The sequence below is a fragment of the Lactuca virosa genome, chromosome 6 (genome assembly GCF_052849685.1).
Source record: "Lactuca virosa cultivar CGN04683 chromosome 6, Lactuca_virosa_CGN04683_v6, whole genome shotgun sequence".
In the NCBI taxonomy this organism is placed as follows: domain Eukaryota; kingdom Viridiplantae; phylum Streptophyta; class Magnoliopsida; order Asterales; family Asteraceae; genus Lactuca; species Lactuca virosa.
In genome coordinates, this window is record NC_136431.1 from 214,914,985 (window position 1) to 214,940,092 (window position 25,108).

Below are 25,108 nucleotides of genomic sequence, written 5' to 3' on the forward strand. Positions count from 1 at the left end.
TGTATATGGTAGAACAAGCTTGTACTCATGGATCATAGATTGCATGTTCTGGACATCTTTACTGGAATTGAGTCCTTTTTCTTCGACCTAGTCAAGAAGCCATCTAGATTTTAGGAATCTTTATGTTGTGCCATTCTCTTTTCTACATATTTCTTTAATTCCTCATGGGAAAATCACAAAAAGAAAGAGCAACTCTAGGCCACTCTATTAGTGGACTACGATTAGATCCAAGACAAGACAGGGTTCAAAGGAACTGCAGACCAGCTCTACCCATATTCTCCAGCCCTAGATTAAGTTAGCAGCATTTAAACAAAATACAAAAAGCTCTTCAGGTATACAACATCTAAAAGTTCCATGACAAAAAAAAAACCAAGAACATCATCCACACAAATCACAATCCAAGCCATAAGGAAATCTAATTACACATGATCAGGCTAGGTGGAGTTAAATCAAGGAACAAGTATGGAAATATCAAAAACAAAATAAAGATGCCAAACATATCACTATAGTGCACAAACAACCTATCCTTACCAGTCGTACAATGATGGCATAAACCGAACCGGGAAGTAAGGCAGAAATGAAATGCTCTGATGCAGAAGCCAGGCCATATAAGATGAGACAAATAAGGGCTACATTGACGAACCCAGGGTGCGTTTTAAAAGGAAAATCAGATCCCTGCGACTTCATTTCCGCAAAAGCATATAAACTAGTAATTATAAAGCTAATTGGGGATGGGGGTGTTGGCTTTTAACAAGCCTGTAACTTGAAAATGACAATGAAACAGTAACTAAGAAAAACAGAGCACAGGAAGTACTTAAAGCTTGAAGCTTTATTCACTGAATTGAAAGTGAGGGTACTACCTCAACGTATAGGAAACAAACTATTTAAAGGCTAAAAATATGCAAATAACTAGCAACTAACTCCACTAAGCTTAAGACTCGGTACTATAGCCCACATGACTTTTACTTATTCAAATTCTAAAACATGCTAATAACATAATAAACTAAACCAACTTATGACTTCTGAATTATTTCATCATTTTCCCCTTTAATTCAGAAATCATACCTTTTTGACACCAAGAAGATCACAAATTTCTTCAAACTTTACTCTTCCAAGTGGTTTTGTCAAGATATCCGCCTTCTGATCCTTGCTCCTCACATGCTTTACTGTAATTTCTCCATTTTCTACACACTCACGGATGAAGTGAAATCGGATATCTATATGTTTGCTTCTTCCATGAAACACTGGATTTTTCATCAAATCTAATGAGGACTTGTTGTCCACCAACAGCTCAACTGGAGGTACCTTTTGACCAGTTATCTCTCTTACCAATCTTCTTAGCCAGATCCCTTGACAAGCTGCTAGAGTGGCTGCCATGAATTCTGCTTCGCATGATGAGAGTGCCACACACCTTTGCTTCTGTGATGCCCATGTGATCAAGTTATTGTTCACATAGTACGCCATTCCACCTGTACTTTTTCTGTCATTGATGTCATTACCCAAGTCACTATCAGTATACCCATAAAGAGTTACATCTTCTTTCCCTCTTGAGTACTTTAAACCAAAGTCCAAAGTACCCTTCACGTATCTGAGAATACACTTCACAACTTGGAGATGTTGGACCATTGGCTTCTCCATGAAACGACTCACAATACCTACTGCGAAAGAAATATCTGGGCGAGTATGAGTTAGGTACCTTAAGGCTCCTACTATGCTTCGATACTCGGTGGGATTCACCAGTTCTCCTTCTTCCTTCTTTCACAGCTTGAGTTTGTGTTCCATAGGGGTTCTTGAGGAATTACAGTCTTTCATCCGAGTCTTGGCAAACAGATTCTTGGCGTATGCTTCCTATTTCAGAGTAATTCCTCCTTCATATTGGTTGACTTCGATTCCCAAGTAGTATGTTAAGAGTCCAAGATCACTCATCTCAAATTTGATGTTCATATCTCGTTTGAACACCTGCACATCTTTTGAGAAACTTCCTGTTACTAGGAGATCATCTACATATACACCCACAATCAAGATATTCCCTTTTTCTTTCTTGGTGTAGACTGAATACTCATGAGCACATCTTTTAAAACCAAGACTCTTCAAATGTCGATCCAAACAAGCATTCCAAGCTCTAGGCGCTTGCTTAAGGCCGTATAGAGCTTTAGACAACCTGAACACTTTGTGAGCCTCGTCTTTCTTCTGAAAACCTTCAGGCTGAGAAACATAGACCTCTTCCTCTAAGTCACCATTTAGGAACGCCGATTTGACATCCAAGTGATGCACTTTCCACCCGTTTGATCCAGCTAAAGCCAAGATAAGCCTGATTGTCTCGATTCTTGCTACCGGTGCGAAAACCTCTTCAAAATCGACTCCATACCTCTGTACATACCCTTTTGCTACAATACGGGCCTTGTGCTTCACAATCTTTCCATTTGGGTCTCTCTTTAGCTTAAAGACCCACTTTAGTCCGATAGGCTTTCGATTCTTTGGGAGATCAACCAGTTTCCATGTGTTGTTCTTCTCAATTGACGCCAATTTCTCTTTCATCGCATGTACCCATTCGATTTTCCTGCTTGCTTCTAGGTACGTTGTAGGTTCTTCATCACTGCTTAGTAATAGAAGATCCTCTGGGGGTAGATGAACTTCTTCAGTATTTTCATAGAGATCGGTGAGCAATCGATATCTTTTAGGGGCTTCATCATCGGTCGAGGTGTCACCAGTGCTTGGTGAGTTGTGTATGATGGGTGAAACTGGCGCCGTCGGTGTATTTGGCTCATTCGGGTCAACAGATGGGCTAATGGGCTGACCTACTTCAGCCCAATCTTCATTTTGTTGAATTGGCCCAATTTGGTTGGGAGTATCAGGGACCCATTCACCTTCACCGTCCCACTCGCCTTCATCTTCATCGAAGCCATCATCAAGGTCGAAGCCTTCAACTGTGAAGCTCATTCCCGGTGTTGATTTTATTTTTGCACTTTCATCCCAGTTCCAAACTCCTTTTTCTTCGAACACAACGTCACGACTTACGTACATTTTTCCATTGTTTGGATCCAATAACCTGTACGCTTTTGATCCTTTCTCAACTCCAAGATGAACCAGTCGAATACTTCTGTTTTCAAGCTTCTTTAAATTACCTTTTGCAACTTTCATATGTGCAACGCATCCAAACACCCTAAGATGATCGATGCGAGGCTTTCTCCCGGTCCACATTTCATAAGGAGTAGAGTTCTTTAAAGCCTTTGTATGGACTCTGTTCAATACATAAACAGAGTATGCCACTGCCTCACCCCACAGAGCATCAGACATCTTCATTGACTTTAGATTCCACCTCACCATCTCTAGTACTATTCTATTCCGTCTCTCCACAACCCCATTTTGCTGTGGAGAGTATGGAGATGTATAGTGTCTTTCAAGCCCAGTTTTCTTGCAATAATTTGTGAAGTCATTCGACAAGAACTCTCCACCACGATCAGTTCTAAGAATCTTGACCTTCTCTCCTGTTTCTGTCTCTACTTTCTCCCTGAACTCTTTAAATACTTGGAAAGCTTCATCTTTTGTCTTCATCAGATAGACCCACGTTACTCTGCTAAAATCATCAACAATTAGCATGAAATACCTATTGCCGGAAGGAGTGGGAGGCGTAACCGGACCACATAAGTCTCCATGTATGAGTTCAAGTTTCTTTTTTGCTCTGAAATTTGTGTGGTGTGGGAATGGGTTTCTTGTCTGTTTTCCTATCAAGCATCCCTCACAGGGTTGTGAGGGAATCTTCACAGTCGGCATTCCTTCGACCATTCTCTTCTCAACCATAAGCTTCATAGAATTGAAGTTAATGTGCCCCATTCTCTTGTGCCATAACCATGATTGGTCATTTATCTCAGCAGTTAAACACATGCCTTCGGTTTCCTGCAGCTCTATCTTGTAGAGGCGATTTGATGATCTTCTCACTTTCATCAACAGCTTTCCTCTTGAATCTTTGACCCATAAAAATGGATCTTTGATCCTTATTTCATCTCCACCCTCGGCTAGTTGACCCAGAATGACTATATTACTACACGGATCAGGAATGTAGTAAACTTCATTCATTCTTCGTTGACTTCCATCTTTGCATATGAATACAACTGAGCCTCTTCCTTCGATTCTCACTTTTGACTCATTCCCGAATTTCACGAAACCTTGAATTGTTTCGTTCAAAGTCATGAACTTGGATTTATCACCTGTCATGTGATTACTGGCTCCTGTGTCTAAATACCAAGTTCGAGAATGATTCAGGGAATTACCATGTGATCGTAACTGGGGATTAAGATTTTATTCATTTAGATACACCTTTCCTTTATCTTCATATATTGTAAACAGAAGTGCAGGTTCGTCATCTTGGTGCTCTTTGATTAAATTGCTTTCATGGATTCGTTCCTTGTTGGATAAGGTGTCTAAGTCCATAACTTATTTGGTATATACTTGACCCGACCCGGCATGGTCCATTTGGGTTGCACTTCACCCAAACTGTTTATGGATAATTTTATGAGAATTGTATACTTACGATTTATTAATATATTATAAGTTATAATATATTAATATAAAGTCATGTTATTTAATTAGTTTTAATCTTGAATTAATTATGAATTGATTTAGTGATTAAAAGGAAGACTAATTAAATCATGGGCTATTGTATTTATATGGTGTGGGCTAATGCTCATTTGTTAATGGGCTAAGCTTATATGGAAGTTCATGGATGATCCATGGAGCTTTTAACCCATGGATCCTTGGAAGAGGAAAAGACATGGGTTATTAGGGTTTCACCCTAACCATGCACACTATATAAACAAGCTTATGTTGCATGAAAAAGAGACTAATGTGTGTGTAAGTGTGGTGGCCAAAATCAAGAGTTAGTATACTCTCTCTCATACATTTTCCAAGTTTGTGGTGATTTGTGATTTCCATTTGAGGCATTCACATTATTGGTGCTTGGCTCTCAAACTCCAAGGAATCAACAATCAACAAAAGGTATGTAATTCATCTACTCCTTTTATGTTTAAAAGTACCCCATGTCATGCTAGATAGGTTATAAACATTGGAAAATAATATTTTGCATGTATCTTAGACAAACATAGATCCAAGGTTGAATAGGGTTGCATGTACACTTAGGAAGTGTTAGAATGCTCAAAACCCAACAGTGGTATCAGAGCATAGGCTTGTTTGTTTGATACTTGATGCAAAATAGTGATAAAAGGTCGATTTTTTGCTGTCTGACTGATGAACTCGTCGAGTCCATGGGGGGACTCGCCGAGTTCATGTGTAAACTCATCCTACTCGCCGAGTAGGTTCGTGCACTCGGCGAGTAGGAGCCTCAGAATGCAGTTTTTCGACTTTTGCTGCTGGAAATGGACTAGAAACATTACCCTAAACTGTTTTGGTGTTTTAAAACTTGTTTTAGTTGGTGTAATGGTAGTTCTAATCCATTTACAATAGCTTATATCAAAATTTCATGCTTTGTATGTGTTCATATAATTCTTGAAACTTTGATGATCATGTTCATGTTCTTATGAATTTAGAAGATGATAGGAATTATTTGCTGAATTGTTTAGGATTAATTCTTGATCATTTATGTGTTTTAATGGAGTCCATAATTTGTCCTCAAGTTATGGATATCCAAAGGTCACTTCTTTTAAACACACACTTAAAACACATAAGTTACATAAAATGAAGAGTCTTCATTTTTATGAACCTTTAATTCATAAGTTATGAAATGAAAAGTTTTGGATAGTTACAAAACTTGCCCTCAAGTTTTGGAATTTGTAAAGTTTCACACACTTTAATAAACTTTAATTCCAACCCTTAGAGTTTTAATAGTTAAAATTCAACACTTATACTATTTATAACATTAATGGTTAATTATTATATATATGTATAAGATCAAGTCGTTTTACCGTTAGTAGGCCTCATTCACGAAGCCAGTCTATAAGGGGGGTATAAGGTTGTTGCCTATAAAATGGCAACTTAATGGGTGTCCATTCTCACCCACCGCTTCCTTGATCGGTGGAGGGTCGTTAGCCGAACGGGTAGGACAATGACTTTAAATTCTCATTAAAAGTATAATGAATACTATAAAGTAACTAAACCTTTTATAAATTCCCAATCTTAGTTACTTTAGGAAAATGTGAATATGGTGCTAACCCATGAAATTCACACTTTGTACCTTACCAAGTCGTTGGTGGAGCGTGTGTGGTTAACCGGCACACTAACTTGGACTAGTAAGGATCATGAAGGGTGACTTAATGTTTATCATAGATCGGTGGAGCGTGTGTGGTTAACCGGCACATCGATTAGGTGATAATATTAAGGGTACCAAGTGAGTTTGCATGGTTATTCACACCTTGTTTTGTGATCCTCGGCATCCCAGTCACAAAACCTGAAGGGCACAATCGAGATTGAAACATGCCGTTGAAAAGTTCAATGAATCTCAAAAGATCTAGGAGTTTCAAATCCAATTAAAACCTAATAAATTATTTCGTTTTTCATGGTGGAAATTGGTGAATCGTCATTCACCTACCTTCAAATATTTTATAGCTTGGATTACGGCATCCCTCTTCCAAGTTATAAAATATTGTGTTGGGTCCTAGCCTTAATATTTCATATTGGGTGTTATATTAAGGACTTGAATCAACTAACTTGATTTTCTCCCATTGTAGATGTCTGGTTCAGACAACTATGATCTTCCCAAATCGCTTGGAACAAGCTTTCCTCTTGAAGATGATGTCCCTCAACATGATGCTTCACTCCCTCCACCTCCTCCATTTATTCTCCCTGACCCACAAGCCCGAAGACTTGAAAGGTTCAAGGTCACTCAAGCTCTACTAGAAATGAAACATAAAGATGGAAGACCTGTGTGCACTCATGTCTTAGGAATGAAGTCACACATTGACAGGTTGAGAATGTTGGGTGCTGTTATTTCAAGGAAGTTCGCTGTTGACTGGGTTCTTTAGTCACTTCCTGAGTCATATAGTGAGTTTATTAAAGAGTACCATATGACAGATCCCGACATAACCCTAATAGATCTTTCTTATTTGCTTGTTGCTGCTGAATCAGCAATGATTTGGGGCAATGGTCAACCAAATATTGATGGAAAATCTATTTCTCAAACTTCCATGGACATGGACAATGGTAACATTGGAAGTCCAGAAAAGCTTTCTCGTCCCAATGGAAGGGGATCGGCCTTGGTCAACCCGGTTGACCAAAAGGTAAAGGGAAAGGCTAAGTCTGTGATTGTCTCATGTACCATTCCCAAAGAGTCTATATGTTTTTATTGTCATGAGAAGGGACATTGGAAGCGAAGCTGCCCTGAATACCTGAAATGTTTGAAAGCAAGTAGAGACAAAATGTTTGACTCGGCTTCAGGTAAGTCCACTATCTAACTTTGTTAAAATTCCTAATTGTTGATTCTTATTACATGATGTGACTAGGTTGCATCTTGATGTTTAGCAGGATCGAGCAAAAGGAAGGTTAAAAGAAGAGTGTGTTGAATCTGATCACGAAGATGGATTTCTATCGCATGGTTCGAGGATCGGATTTTGAGCCACTACTTAAAAGTTATGATAGATTGCTAAGAAATATGTAATAGCATAGTTTTCATTTAAAGTTGCATTGTAAGGAATATTTTCCGCATTTTAATAAAGAAATAAAAGTTTTGTTTAGTTTATTTTATATTATATCCCCTTACAATGGCATTTATGGAAAATTGATGTTTGTATGTTTCTAGCAATATTGGAAATATGAGTTTGATTCTCTCATATGTGGTAGTGTTTGAATTTACCAAATGAGGAAAGGTTCTCATCACCCAAGCTTCAGTTAGACAGAAACTTGGAATCATACAAGTTGTATTGTATGATGAATGAGAATTTTCATCTTTGTAAAATTGAGACTAATTCATTGATCACATGCATATGTGAGTCAATTGAAGGACTAAGGAATTAGGTACACTGGGTGTGTGCTGGTCAAGGTCCACCACAAAAATCAATTCGTCATGATTTACTAAAGATTAGTAAATATGGTTATACTTATAAGGTTAAGTATAATTCTGTAACATTGGAAAAGTTTCAATGTATGGCAGAACGGATGAGATGAATCAAATTTGGCAGAAAGATAAAAGTTTCTCAAATCTGAGAGTACTTTAGTATCATGTTTTTATGATCATCTTAATGATTATGAAACCACATCACAAATTCATACTCTAAGGACATCTTAGTGCATTGTTATGACTAAGATGAGGGGTCATGAATTGTTGGAATGGTTAAAATCAAGAAGATGGATCATACATGTTTTTATGATCATCTTAATGATTATGAAACCATATCACAAATTCATACTCTAAGGACATCTTAGTGCATTGTTATGACTAAGATGAGGGGTGATGAATTGTTGGAATGGTTAAAATCAAGAAGATGGATCATACTTCGTTCCAAAACAACTCTTAGAGTCATACTCCAAGATTGTAACATTGAGTGACATAAAGTAAGGTTTAAAAACACTTATCAAATGTAGTGTAAAATGTTTTCTACTCCTGTACATTTGAAATTGGTAAGTTGTGATGTCTTGGATAAGACAAAGACCAACTAAGACCAATTGTGTGAAGTGTTTATCTTGATAAGAATCTGCACTATCCCTTGAATATTTGTTTTGTCAAGGAATGGTTCTTGACTAGGGAAACTTGTATGTCAAGAGGACAGTGAGAGTCTTAAAGATCCTGAAAGGATTTCAAGATTTAATCAAGAGTAAAACCTGAGTTTTATCACTAGCACATGACTTAAGGTTTGAAACCTATTAAGTTGACATAATTCTTGTTTCTGTGTCTGTTCCTATTAAGTTGAATATGCATATGAGTTCTGTTAGTTCTAAACTGTATACATAACAGCTTGGAAGCATTGGTGGGCCTTGTGCTACCAGATGACAAGAAATTAAGATTGAACAAGTTCAATCCATGTAAGGCTGAATTTGTTACTAACCTTGTCTTGTGATTATGGTTTTGACAAATTCACATGGATAGGAACTCATACACCATAAAATCTAAGTGTCATAAGGTTTCTCTCCGATTCATGAAAATGATGGTGAGGAAATGCTTTCACTAAGAAGATTTTAAGTAGATAGCAATTGTGATGTTTGCATTCTCAAAGTCGTTAGTGGAGCGTGTGTGGTTAACCGGCACACTAACATGGACTTGTGAGAAATGGCAAAGGTCTAAACAATTAAGACTATGATTACGACATCCCTTTTCATAGTTCTGGAAATTGTTTAGACACACATGTGAGCTATCTAAGAAAGGGTGTACGAATCTAAATTTCAGAAGTCCAGCTGATTTCTGGAAATATGTCAGAGCTAGTGGGAGCATAAGTGTTATGCTGATAATCATCATGTTAGTGGGAGCATGATTATTATGTTTAGTGTTGCAAGTTAGCAATGTTAATTGTAGAAAAACAAAAGTTTCAATTCGTAAAGTTGTAGGGGTTGAAAAAGTTGTTTTGCTATAATTAAGGGAGAGGAAATTATACTTCATTTCAATTCTAAAAGCTTAGATTGAGTTTTAATCATCTTTAGTCAAGGATATATATATGAATTTTATGTTGGAATGGTTCAACATAAGGAAATTCTATATATATTGCGTTCTCAAATTCGATTATGATTACGACATCCCTCTTCATAGTCGATTTTTGAAAACATGGCAAATAAAAAAAATAAAAAATATTGTAGCAAAAGACTGATCTAGTATCAGGTCTTTATGTGAGACATCATGAATCGTGTCCCATATGCTTCGGATATAGGATCGGTCACATGTGCTATAATATTTATCCGTTCTAAATTTTTCAAAATGCTTAGAGCATTAAGAGGGAAAAAGGAATAGAACCGGATATGACTAAAATGATTAAGCAATTGTCGAGGACTATCTAAGGCTCACTAAAGATTGGTTGCTCAGGGACAGTTGGAAGTATAGTGTTAAATTTTGGAAGGACCATATGGATATATTCTGAAAAGAGGTAGCTCTTGTTCAGATATGATAATCAAAATAGGAATATGGAAATTTTCCATATTGGGAGTTGGATATTAAGAATCTATGAGAAAGTTAGAAACTTTTATGCAAGAAGGATGTTCAAAGCAATGTACTTTGAATATGAGAGTTCGTTTCCATAGAATTGATCTCCTTTGGAATCCTCTGTAATGACTGATGACAAGGTTTTGGTGACCTGGTGCATAATCATTACGAGAGGATCAGTGCATATAAGTTTAAAATCTAACAGTGTTTTGGTAAATGGTAGGAATTAGGAATTCTTACATTTACAATAAGGATTTGAGATTGTGAAATGAGCATCATTGGAATCATGTTCAATTGATCTATTTCACAAAGTAAAGATCATAGACAAACATAGTGTGCATACTTGGAGTATGGCATAACTATTGTTTAGAAAAACAAAGTGTACACGCTAGGAGCATGGGACGACTGTTGTTTTTGTTCAAGTATTAAGTTGATTATTTGAAACATTATACAATGAATAATGTGTAATCAATATGGTGATAAATAAAAGGTGGTTTTATTTATATTCAAAAGGGTTCTGAGACCATATTGGATTCGATTATTATTGTGTTTCACTTTGCATGTTTTGACTTCCATAATAACTAGGTTATTCTTTCCGAATGATTAAGTTATTCAAACCATCCACAGTCGGTCATATGTTGGAAGTAGATATGAATCAAGACTGTCATGAGTTGGCTGTAGAGGTCTAAGATGTTGGACATGGCTACAACACTCATGAGTGCTCATAAGTTATGAGTATTGGATTCAACCCACGCTCACTTGCATCACTTCATGGAATTTATCTCGAGTGATCGTGAGACGGTAATATCATATAAGTCTTCAAACCTAGAGATATGAGTTGTTACCTATGAGTTGGTTGTGCATTGATTGCACGTAAACGCATCAGTAACTTGATGTTATAAAACGTGCCTTTGTGTATAATTCAACAAGTAGTAGAAACAAGTATATGAGTCGAAGTTTATCTGTTCCTTCTAGTCCTTGGAGGATTAGAAGCGATATCTGGGCCCCTCGATGATTTTGTTTTGACCTATGTACCGGGCCCGGTCAGAACCTAATTGATGTGTTCAATTTAGTTCTTTGTCAAACAAATCGGAAATCGGGAAACAAACTGCTGGACAATAAGTACGACGTTGTTCCATGTATTTGTCCGGCTGATATCATGAGAACAGAGGATTATATGATCACTTATCTAAAATGGCGCTTCATAGTTCAACAGAGTTTTCGAGAGCTACGATTGCTGGTTGGTTCCTGAAGTAACATACGCAAATACAGTTATTAGACTTATCCAAGTGGGAGACTGTTGGATAAGGTGTCTAAGTCCATAACTTATTTGGTATATACTTGACCCGACCCAGCATGGTCCATTTGGGTTGCACTTCACCCAAACTGTTTATGGATAATTTTATGAGAATTGTATACTTACGATTTATTAATATATTATAAGTTATAATATATTAATATAAAGTCATGTTATTTAATTAGTTTTAATCTTGAATTAATTATGAATTGATTTAGTGATTAAAAGGAAGACTAATTAAATCATGGGCTATTGTATTTATATGGTGTGGGCTAATGCTCATTTGTTAATGGGCTAAGCTTATATGGAAGTCCATGGATGATCCATGGAGCTTTTAACCCATGGATCCTTGGAAGAGGAAAAGACATGGGTTATTAGGGTTTCACCCTAACCATGCACACTATATAAACAAGCTTATGTTGCATGAAAAAGAGACTAATGTGTGTGTAAGTGTGGTGGCCAAAATCAAGAGTTAGTATACTCTCTCTCATACATTTTCCAAGTTTGTGGTGATTTGTGATTTCCATTTGAGGCATTCACATTATTGGTGCTTGGCTCTCAAACTCCAAGGAATCAACAATCAACAAAAGGTATGTAATTCATCTAGTCCTTTTATGTTTAAAAGTACCCCATGTCATGCTAGATAGGTTATAAACCTTGGAAAATAATATTTTGCATGTATCTTAGACAAACATAGATCCAAGGTTTAATAGGGTTGCATGTACACTTAGGAAGTGTTAGAATGCTCAAAACCCAACATTCCTTTCTTGGATTTTTGCACTCAGCAGCATAATGACCAAACTCCTGGCAGTTGTAACATTGAATCTCACTTTTATCACGACTGCCCGAAGCGATTTGACCTCCATCTTTCTGGTGGTGTGACCCGCTTCTGCCACGACCACCTCGACCGCCGCCGTTTCTTCCTCTGCCCCTGCCACGACCACCACGTGAACCTCCGAATCCACCCCGGCTTGATTTTTGTTTTGGATCACCCTCTTGCTTCCTTTTGCTTCTTTCAGACCATTCCTTATGAGTTAACAAGAGCTTTCGATTGTCACTTTCACTTGCACCCTTCATACGTTCTTCATAGGCCTTGAGTCTTCCGATCACCTCGTCAACGGACATTGTTTCCAAATCTCCAAACTGCTCAAGTGTTGATGCAATCTGAAGGAATTTTGGTGACACAGCCCTCAGTAGCTTCTTCACTACGTGAGATTCTTCTACCTTATCCCCCAGGGTACGTAAAGTGCTCACTATGTTGACTACTTTTCCTGTGTAGTCATCAATACTCTCCGTCTCTTTCATGCACATTGCTTCAAGCTCAGCCTTCAGTGTTCGGATCCTGGCCACTTTCACTCTATCTGCCCAACAAATATGATTTTGAGAGCTTCCCACGCTTCTTTGGCAGTCTTCTTTTCAGCCAATGTCATAAGCAAGTCTTCAGGTATTCCCTGATAGATTGCGGCTAAAGCCATGTTATCTTTCTTTGATTCGACAAGAGTATTGGGGGTCCTGGGTTCTACAGCATCCCAAACACCTTGAGCCATCATAAAGACCCGCATCTTGATCGCCCATGCTCCATAGTTTGTTTTTGATAACATTGGATAGTTAAGTGTCACATGCCCGTCTTTATCACCATTGCCACTGTTGCTTCCAGCCATCTCTTCACGAGGTTGATATTTTGGCATGCACCAGATTCGCTCTGATACCAAATGTTGGCTTTTCACAAGCCTGTAACTTGAAAATGACAATGAAACAGTAACTAAGAAAAACAGAGCACACGAAGTACTTAAAGCTTGAAGCTTTATTCACTGAATTGAAAGTGAGGGTACTACCTCAACGTACAGGAAACAAACTATTTAAAGGCTAAAAATATGCAAATAACTAGCAACTAACTCCACTAAGCTTAAGACTCGGTACTATAGCCCACATGGCTTTTACTTATTCAAATTCTAAAACATGCTAATAACATAATAAACTAAACCAACTTATGACTTCTGAATTATTTCATCAGGGGGCATGTATACAACGCCAAATGTTTGAGGGTAATAATCGATCAATAGCCCACGGATAGAATCCAGTAGATTAACAATGCAATTGGGCTCGCCATTATCGGCTGCTTCTTCGGCTTCTGCCCGTGATACCTCCATATCTATAGCTTCTTGGTCGACATGATTACTAACGGAAGAAGACATCAAAATCTTTGTTATAAGTTTTGAAATAGAGACTTGGATTGCTTTCTTTTATAGTGTCACGGCCTCACGGGGCATGTGAGCCGGCAAGACTTTGGATGTCGTTAGGGCGAACTTGACAATGTGGACTATCGAACTCGGGGATGTCAATGTAAACTAACGAAAAATACAGACAAAATTCGGTTTCTATTTTATGAAAAAAAAATACAATTACAATGAAAGCGAAGCTAAATAAGTACATAAAATGGAAGCTAATTAAGTAAACATAGTTTAAGGAACCTGTAACACGGCCGTGTTTCTAGGCTAGGCATTAATATTGACATAATGGTCTAGGTTAACCTTTGTAACTCATTTAGAAGAAATGAAAAGGAATTATGTGAATTATGTGTTTTATGCTTAATTATTAGGGTTTAATTAATTAAGAATAAAAATGAGCGTCAAAAATTAAATTTTAGATAAAGCCGATATCTATTAAGAAACTTGTAGTGGGCGTGACAAGGATTACGGATATATAAAGAATGCCGAAATCCGAGTTATAACGAAGAAGTTATGACCTGTCGAAGTTTCACGATAAACCGGCACGGTGCCGAATGTCGTAAAAAGTGAGTTTTTGATAAACTATTTTTTAGCCTTAGTGATCTAAACGAAACTCGTAGTGTTCGTTAAACCGAGAGTACGTATAAAAAGAACGCCTAAATCTGACTTCGTATGAGGAAGTTATGATTTTTCGAAGTTTCAGCTTAGCAGTAGACAGCTAAAAACTCGAATTTTAGATCGAGTGATTTTTAGCTGACATGACCTAAACGAGAATCGAAGGTCTCATCATTAGTAGCACAATGGTAAAAAGTCTGAAGAAAACGGACGTCGGATGAAGAAGTTATGAATTTTTAACGGATTTCCTGTCCCGGTCTGTTAAAAATAATAATATAAAAATTAAAGTCAAAATTAGCTGACGAAGTCTAAACGAAAGTTGTAGAGCGTAATTTTACCTACGCGTGCATATAAAAAACGTCAAAAACAGAGCTCGTATGCGAAAGTTATGGATTTTAGAAGTTTTTGCACAAAAATCGAGAAAATTCGCATAGTCACGTTTTTGCCACGTCACCCTCGCTTAGAACGTGCCACGTGTCCGAAAAATGGCTGAGTCATCTGGGCTGCTGAGTCATACGAAGCGGTCCAATTCATGTCGGACGCGTGTCCTCCTTCACGTGTCCGAGCCTTCGCGAGAGAGCCACGGATCCCCCTACTTCGGACTAGACCTCGGTCCAGTAAGAAGAGGACAGCAGCCCCTTCGCACGCGCAGACCATGTGCGAGCCATGTGCTGCGCACCCTCGCCCTGCTGCCGCGTGTCCTCGCCTGATGACTCCCCTCCTGAACCGACCTTCGGACCCCCTATAAATAGAAGGGTCATGCGAGCCTTCTCGGCTATAATTGGGAAATTGCCACTTTTAGCCCCTTTCTTCATATTTTCTTCATCTTAACATTCCCCAAAGCCCCGGTATCAATTATAACCCCCGGAATACGCCACGAAGTGCCCGAGAAGCCCGAAAAATTTATCTTTTCGGTTTTGAAGCCCGACCTTTCGCAGAGCCCGGTTTCTCAATAAAACTCCCGGTTTTATTAGAAACGATCGTTTTAGGAAACGAATTGCTGCCCGATTTTCATTAAATCAGGTGAGTGTATAGTCACTTTCACCTTACACATAGATATGAAGTATTTACCTTAAAATACGTGCTATGTATAAATATATTAATTGTTTATTTGAGGTGACTGTTGAATTGATGTTTTATACATGTTTTAAACTGTATATATATTTTTATCTACAAATATGTTGGGTAAAACATGAGTAGATGAATTAGATGATGTGTGATGAAATAAAAGTGATGAGAGGTATCGATGTTTAAGATGATCTAGTCATCTAGCAGAGTATAGACAACGGCCACAGACTATTTTAGATAGTCCAGTGGAACGTTAGTAGACTTGTAATCGGTACGTATGTTTGAACTATATGTTCATAAAGTGTTCTTGAACTATATGTTCATTAGGTGTTTTTGAACTATGTGTTCATCCATTAGTTCTTCTTTTTGACACTATTACGTGTCGGGGTACGGGAGCGTACGGGAGTACTTTATCAGTATTTTCCCTATACTTTTATTTGGAAGAGCTTTGGAGTCTTTGTTCTTTTATGAAGTGATCGGACGAGCTTCATGAGTTAGTGATATAGATCACGAGTTAAATAGTGGGTGTGTGATGAAAGTTGAGTTGGATAGATGAGATGATCAGTGATATAGATCATGAGTTGAGAGTGAGTGGTGAAATATGAGAAAATCCCTTACCCAAACGTTGACCCCCGTCATTCAGCAGAGTATGGATGACAACCATGGACTGTTCTAGACGGTCTGCGGAACACTAGCAGGCTCGCAACCTGTAGGTGTTAGTGGACTTAAGTGTTCATTCGATGTACTCTATTCCCCTTCGTGAGGGGAGCAATATGAGAAAAGCCCTTACCCAAACGTTGACCCCCGTCATTCAGCAGAGTATGGATGACAACCATGGACTGTTTTAGACGGTCTGTGGAACACTAGCAGGCTCGTAACCTGTAGATGTTAATGGACTAGAGTGTTCATTCGTTGTACTCTATTCCCCTCATGAGTGCCCTTAGGGCATGTAAGGCTGGGGAAACCCCTTAGTATGTTCATCAGCTGAAATTGACATGTATTGCGGGGGGGGGGGGGGGGGGGGAACTCCCGTGGGAAATACCGTCGATGAATAAGAGCTATGGACTAGCACATGGCGACGATGTGACTTCGTGCCTATTTGACATAAATTGCTGAAGGAAAGCAATGTTGTCACCTTGTTGGTTGTTTTATGTTAGGATGTCTTGTTTGACATAACTTGCTGAGGGAAAGCAATGTTGTCACCTCGATGTTTGTTTTATTTGACATAACTTGCTGAGGAACCCCCAAAGCAATGGTGTCACCCCTAGTGATAATCCTTAGGCTAGGTCCCTTGTGATTGTTGTTTTAGGGACGTAAAGTGAGGATAATGGGAATGGGTAATTAGGGTTATTTGGTTGATGGAATTAATAAATTTATTGTTGATTGAGAACTTAATAAGTTTATTATTTATTGTGGGTTGAAAACCCTATATGCTCACTAGGCTCCCAAGCCTGACCCACTCAGTTTAATTGTATCACAGGTATCGATACGAAGTTACTTTACACTGAGAGATTAAAAGGGAAGTAGATCACTAGTGTAAATGAATGTAAGTTTTGTTTATGCTTATGTTTTTGTATTGACAATGACATCCCAATGGTTTAAGTGAATAAAAATACATTTCTTCGGAAATGATTTGATAACATATTTATCATGTTTTTCTGGGAACAAATTCCGCAACACTTTTAATCAAATGATTACTCTGAAATTATTTTAAAAGCATAAATTAAATCAGTCTTTTTCTGGCCGTGAAATTGGGGATGTCACAGAACCCAAACCAAAAAGGGCCTAAGAAATTTATTAGGCTAACATCCCTTCAAACTCATAATACGACAACAATAAGCATCGAAAGTTTGTCCGACAAAATGAAACCGAAGAGTTGTCAATGCTTTCGTAAATATATTAGCAATCTGCAAGGTGAATGGAACATAAGATAAATAAATAGTCCCATGCTGAAAGTGGTGACAAGTGAAATGACAATCAATCTTAATATGTTTAGGACGCTCATGGAACATTGGATTTTTGGCAATCATTATCGCACTTTCGTTGTCAGAATGCAAATGGTAGGTTGAGAAATATGAACACCCATATCTGCAAGGAGCCATTGCAACCAAACAATCTCACAAGTAGCAACAGTCGTAGCTCGATACTCAGATTCTATAGATGATCGAGAGACAATATCATGTTTCTTACTTTTCCATGAAATCAATGAATCTGCAAGAATAATACAATACCAATAGTATGTTGGATTAGGTGTCTAAGCCCATAACTATAATTGGTATAAACTTGAATTGATAGTAGCATAGTCCTTTTGGATTGCCCTCAAACCTAGCAATTGGACTGGATGATTTTTTTGAGAGAGAGGTTGAATTTATTATTTGATTAATAAATTGAAATAAATAATTTATTAATATATTATGAGAATAATATATTAATTAGAAATAGTAATATTTAATTAATAATTAATCAGAAATTAATTGGAATTAATTTTGGGATTAATGAAATTAATTAAAAGTGCAGGGTCTAAAGTGCAGTTGTTCAATAGTTGAACAAAATGCTCTAGAACCTTCCACCAAGAGGGTGGACGGTTTCTAGAGGATAATCTAGGGTTTCTAGATTATCCCATATGGATAAATATGAAGCTGGATAATTACCAATTTGAAATATAATTATTATATTCAGATTAGGGTTATCCATAGATTCCTTATACCACTATATAAAGGACCCTAACCCTAGCAACTTTGGCCACTCATTCTCTAAGAGAGATAGCCGAAATTTTGCTCTCCTCTCTCCATAATATCCTTCTTGCTAGCTTGGATGTGAACCACTAGGGGAACGATATTTGTGGTGCTTGCTTCCAAAGCTTCTACAAGTCAAGGACAATTGTTATTTGTTATAATAACAATAAGGTATGCAATCCTAAACCCTTTTATGTCTTTTTCGAAAATTTCCTAGGGTTTCTAGGGTTCTTATTTTGATGTTTATAGTTATAGGTTCAATAGTGAAAACATAGATCTTGTTTTAGGTTGCATGCATACTTAAGAGTTTTAAGTTTGTTTTGTTATGCCTAAAACCCATCATAGTGAACTTACAATCATAAACATTACTATCTTAATGAGCATCACTATAGGCACACAAATCAAGAGAGGACGTGGAAAGAAACATAAGGCTACAGAACTGAGTACCACAAATATATCTCAAAATAGGAAGAATAATTCCTCAATGAACACTAGAAGGAGCAGTGACAAATTGACTAACCATATGAACTGCATGGGTAAAATATCTAGCCCAGTGAAAGTAAGGTAAACCAAACTTCCCATAATAGTATAATAAATGCTCAGACCTGATAAGGGAACACCATCAGTTGGAGAATACTTTGCATTACACTGTAGAGGCATATCAACTATACGGTTATACGAGAGCTGAGCGCGTTCAAACAAATATTAGATATACTTCGCCTGAGACTCTATACCATCATGATCATCACTAGTAATAATCATGTCATCAACATATAAGGAAAAAAAGACTCCTACCTATGCTTATACATCTCACAAATAAAGTTGAATCATGATTACCAACACAAAAACCAAGCGAAATAATTATCAAACCAAGCACGAGGGCCTTGTTTGAGACCTTAAATGCTTTCTAAAGCCTACTGTCATACCCCCAGTCGGCGGTGGAAACGCCAGGTAGTGAGACGACATCATGGATCACAGCCATTTGTATACATAGAACAATACAACAACATAACATAATGTACAAAATTTTATTAATGAAAAAGGAAAATTACAACATCGCTTGTCTACTAGTACATGATAATCTGAAATACTGAGTATGCCTTAACAATTAGGCAACTATGAAATACAACAAAATGATAGATAAACTGTAATCCCGATTGTTTTCCTGTGTATGGCTTCTAGCTTCTTAGTTTCCTAAGAATACATGCATTTTGAAAGAGCGTAAACATAATGTTGGTGAGTTCACAAGCTTGACTTAATATACTTTTGACCCAAAAGTATGTTTTTACCGTCTATAACTACTTTACCAACTTATATATATAAGTGTACTTTTTATACCAAAAGTATGTTTAACGAAAGGGTACTTTTATACCAAAATTATGTTTACCGAAAGTGTACTATTATACAAAGTATTTTACGAAAGTGTACTTTTATACCAAAAGTATGTTTTATACCAAAATTATGTTTACCGAAAGCGTACTTTTATACTAAAAATATGTTTACCGAAAGTGTACTTTTATACCAAAAATATATTTATTGAATGTGTATTTTTATACCAGAAGTATGTTTACGAAATGTGTACTTTTATACCAAAAATTAATGTGTTTTACCGTATATAAGTGTTTCCGAACTTATATATATATATATATATATATATATATGTGTGTGTGTGTGTGTGTGTGTGTGTGTATACTTTTTAACCCAAAAGATGTGTTTACGTTATATATAAGTACTATTTCAATTTATATAAAAATGTATATATAATGTTTGACGAGTGGTTGCCCTTCACGATGTCGTTGTTGTATGTCGTAAAATGAATCTCGACGCTTCGTCGGACGTCGTAAAAATGTAGATAGTTATCACCCGGTGTGACTCTTTCATTAAAGTTATAGCAAGCAACCATAGGTGGTGATGTCAACCCATATAGATATATACATTACTCTCCCGCTCACTTAAGAATTAACGGTTATAGGTCATGGGTTTTTGCTAAATATTACACTTAGGTGATGAAATGTCTCATGGAACCCATCACGTGAACAGATCTAAACATGTGTGTGCCCTAACTTTAAGTGTAAAAGTTACCAGAAAAAAATTTGACAGAGTATAACTACTGTATATAGAGTTTTACAACATGACCACTGTAAATCTTTTATAACCAACTTTTGATAGCATAACCACTATAAATGTTTATAACCAAAAGTTTCACAGTATAACCACTATAAATGTTTATAACCAAAAGTGTAACCATAACATAACTATCATATTAGTTACGTAAATAGAGCTTAAATAGTTGTACATATCAGTTTAAATAAACACAAGCTTATAAAACGGATAAATAATGATTTAAATCTACATAAACAATAATAATCACTTACGTTTATATAAATATAAATAACGATTATAAGCAAGTAATCTCCCCCGAAAAATATAAAAGGTATGAAAATGAGGTCGTGAATACTCACTTTCGTAGCGTGCTTTATCGTTCGGTTTTTCGTTAAATTTGTCGGATCTCGTCGAGAAATAAACTCGACAACGCTTCTTTTACGAAAGGTTGAAAAGAGGCTTGAGATCAGATTTGGAAGTGGATGGAAAAATACGTGCCAGAAAAATTTCGCTGGTCGCCGAAAGAAAAAGCTTGTCCGCGGTAGTTGTTAGAGTTACGCTAGCGGTGCGTCGGCGTCGAGATCGGAGGTAGCCGGAGAGCTGATGCTAGTGTGTTTGCTAGTGGTGGTTGGACCGGAGCTTGCTCAGCTTTGGAAGGAGAGGTCGAGGGCAAAACTTTGGCGGGAGGTGGTGGCTAGCGGCAGCACCGATAGTGGTTAGCTAGAAATTATAGAGAGAGATATCGAGAGAGAGAGATCGAGAGAGATCGAGAGAGAGATTTCTTGAAAGGGAGTAAGAAGTGTGAGAAGATTGGTTGCCCTCTCCCATCTATTGATAGAGAAAAGTAGGTGATGTGTGTGATTAAGAACATGTCGTGTGGTGCATTCTCGAAACACGTTCCACAGGCCGACGGATTCCGACATCCCGTGCAATTTTTGAAAACTCTAGTTTGATGTCTACGATATTACAATTTATTAAATCCTGCAACCCTACTGTTGATTTAGTAGCACACCAGAAAGATTGAGAGAAAACGCTACATTATTTTTATTCATCATATTGATCTGATTCTAAAAGAACAGGAAAGAAATATTTATACTAAAAAAGCTAGGGCCGGCTCAACCCTATAACAAAACTAATAAAGCGATATACCCATCCAGCCTAAATAAGGAAACAAATAAGAAAACTAACTCATAAATCTTCACTCCCATCATGAGAGTGTTTAGTGAACATTGTGTGGTTAGTTTTCCTCTGAATGAATCCGTATCGCTTAACCACTTGAGTCGGTTTTTCAAACCATGCTCGTGGCGATTGCTTTAGGCCATAAATAGATTTTTTAAGTTTGCACACCATTCCTTTGTTTTCCAGAGATTCGAGACCAGGTGGAACATCCATGTAAACTTCTTCCTCTAGTTCCCCATTTAAGAATGTGTTCCTTACATCGAGTTGATGCAATGGCCAGTCAAGATTTACAACAAGAGAGAGTAATACACGAATGGGATTTAGTTTTGCCACGGGAGCAAAAGTTTCTGCGTAGTCGATCCCGTAAGACTGTGTAAAGCCTTTAGCGACCAGCCTTGCTTTAAATTTGTTTACACTACCATCAGAGTTGTATTTGATAGCAAATACCCATTTGCACCCCACAGTTTTCTTTCCCGGTGGAAGATTAGTGTATTCCCATGTTTTGCTTTTCTGAAGGGCATTCACTTCTTCACGGACTGCATTTGCCCATTCCTTTTTTGAGATTGCTTCTTGAAACTTCCTAGGAACTTGAATTTCTGAAACTGAAAGAACAAATGCTTTGTACTTTGGTGAGAGTTTGTCATATGACACAAAGTTACTTATTGGATGCATAGTACAACTTCTCTTCCCTTTCCGTAAAGCAACTGAAATATTTAAATCATCTGACTCATTTGGGGGAATGTAAGAAGTGGAATCATTAGATTGAATATTACCTGGTGAATTCGGAGAAGATTAATTGTTGTGTGCTTCAGCAGTGACTTGCTCTACCACCTTAGTATGTTGTCTCGGCCTTCTGGTGTAGACTATGTAGTCCTTTTGAGCATCTTTATTTGAAGTTCCATCAGTTGGTGGAGTTTGAATACCCGGATTTGCACTGTTAGAATCAACTTGAGCTGGTATCACTATTGGGTCGGAATGGTATAAGGTAGGATAGTCCATAAATTGATACTCCTTAATGTTCTCCCCCTGAATATCAGTTTTGGAGTAGTAAGGTTTGTCTTCAAATAATATGACATCCATGGAGTGATAGAATTTTCTGGTGGACGGGGAGTATCACTTATAACCTTGCTGGTTTTATCAATATCCTAAAAAGACAAATTTGAATGACCTAGGATCTAGCTTGCTACAGTTTGGCTGATGATTATGAAAAAATGAGGTACAACCAAATATTTTAAGTTGTACCTGGGATAAAATCCGAACGTGAGGGAAACTAGATTGTAGAGATTGGTGTGGTGTTTTGAAGTCAATGACTCGAGAAGGCATCCTATTAATAAGGTATGCTGCAGTTAAAATGGCTTCACCCCAAAAATGATTCGGAACAGAACTGGATAATTGTAATGAACGAGTTACCTCAAGTAGGTGTCTATTTTTTCTTTCTGCTATTCCATTCTGTTGAGGGGTGTCAACACATGATGTGAGGTGAACAATTCCCTGTTGAGTAAGGTAGTTTCTCAACTCAGAGTGAAAGTATTCTTTTGCATTATCATATTTAACCACTTGAATTTTTGTTGCGAATTGGTTTTGTATCATTTGATGAAAACGTTGGAAGATCAACCCAACCTCAGATTTGTCTTTCATCGAAAATACCCATGTAACACGAGTGTGGTCATTCATAAAGGTAACAAACCATCTCGCGCCAGAGATATTTTTCACTCTGGAGGGTCCCCAAACATCACTATGGATTAAGTAGAAAGGATGATAAGGTTTGTACGGAAGTCGAGAATAAGAATGTCTAACATGTTTGGATATTTGACACACTTCACAATTGTAATCATTCAGATTTTTATTCATTAAATGGGGAAACAACTTCTTTAAGTAAAGAAAATTTAGATGACCTAACCTGTGATGCCATAGCATCACATTATTTTTACTAGAAACATGAAACACCGACGAGACCAAATGTTTTTTTTAACTTCTCAACTTCAAGGTGGTAGAGCTCACCGCATACTTTAGCACTGCCAATCATCTTCCCCGAACTCAAGGCCTGAAACATACATACAAATGGGGTTAATATAGTAATGCAATTAAGATCCCTCATTAATTTAACGGGGGATAACAAATTGAAGTCAAGATTGGGGACATATAACACATATTTCAATGTTATATTCTTGGATATGACAGCTGTACCAATGCCCTCTACTTTTGAGCCTTCTCCTGTAGCAACTCGTATTGTTCTTCCATTAGGTACCGAATGGAAGTCAGTGAATACATTCTGATCCCCAGTCATGTGATTAGTAGCACCACAATCAACAACCCATGGTTTTTCTGCAAATGAATTTGTTACAAATGCAGATGAGACTCCACCTTGTTGAGCCACAACATCAATCCCTTTGTCTTCACGGGATGTGATTTGCAACATCTTCCGGAGAGCTTCAATTTTCTCTTTTCTAAACACTTCCTGGTTGTCACTAGCTGCTACATTTACACGAGCACTAGGTTTCCAGTCAGATGATTTTCCATGAATTTTCCAACAGCTTTCTTTGGTGTGACCAAGTTTTTTGCAATGATCACACCAAGGCCGACTATTCTTCTTCTGAGACGTTCCAGGGTTCACTTTAAATTTCATACTATATGGGGCACGAGTTACGAGAGCAGATCCCTCATTTGCGATGTTGACAATATTTCCAAGCATTACTCTTCTTCGGCTTTCTTCACGTCGGACTTCTGAGAACACTTCCCAAAGGTTGGGCATAGGTTTAGTACCAAGAATCCTTCCTCGAACTTCATCAAGTTCCTGGTTGAGTCCAAGAAGGAATTTATAAATCCTTTCGGTCTCAACCAACCACTTGTATTTTTTCCATCAACCGGGCAGCTCCAAGTAACAGCATCAAGGACATCGAGTTGCTGCCAATAATGGTTCAATGCGGTGAAATAACTCGTCACAATTGACTCTCCTTGACGGAGATCATGGAGAATTCCCTTGATTTCAAATAGATCTGAAGTGTTATTGTGATTTGATAATGTGTCAATCTGCTTCCCAAATTTCAGATGTTGTCTTGTAAAACATAAACTGTTCTCGTATTTCAGGAGTCATAGAGTTCAAGAGGCATGACATAACCATATTGTTCTCTGCCTTCCATTTTTTAGGTTATGGACTTTTATCTTCAGGTTGGACTAGGTTTATGGACAAGTAGTCTTCTTTGCCTTTTCCTCCAATGAAAATTGAAACCAAGTGAGACCAAAGGTTTCGGTTATGACCATTCAATTTATATGTTGTGGGCAAGGAGATGTAATCAGTATTCAAAGTTGGTGGAATTTGGGATGAGTTTGCAGATGATGTGTAACGCCTGGTTCCTGGTATGTATTTAAAATCATAATTTATTTACTCGACGAGTTGGGAGCCCCAGACTCGTCGAGTAAAGATGATTTGGGATGCGGGTTAAGAAACCTACTCGACGAGTTGGGAGGCCTCAACTCGACGAGTAGGCTGGCATAAATGAAACCCTAATTTTCAGGGTTTTGTACCCTATTTAAAGACCTTAATGTTTCATTGTGGCCTCCCTCATCATTCCCTCAGTCCAATAAAACCCTAATTCGTGCTTTTCTATTATTTTGAGTGTGTATGAGTGTAAAGAGTGTTTCTTTGGTGCTTTCTTGAAGGAGTTTGAAGTAGGTGGTGCTTAGTTGAAGGGAGAAGCTTTAGATATGGGAATTCCTCTTTCGTGGCAGCCATATTAAGGTATAAAGTCGATACCTTGACCATTTATTTGCTAGATCTCTTCATTGAGAAGTTTATGGCCTTTAGTAGCTT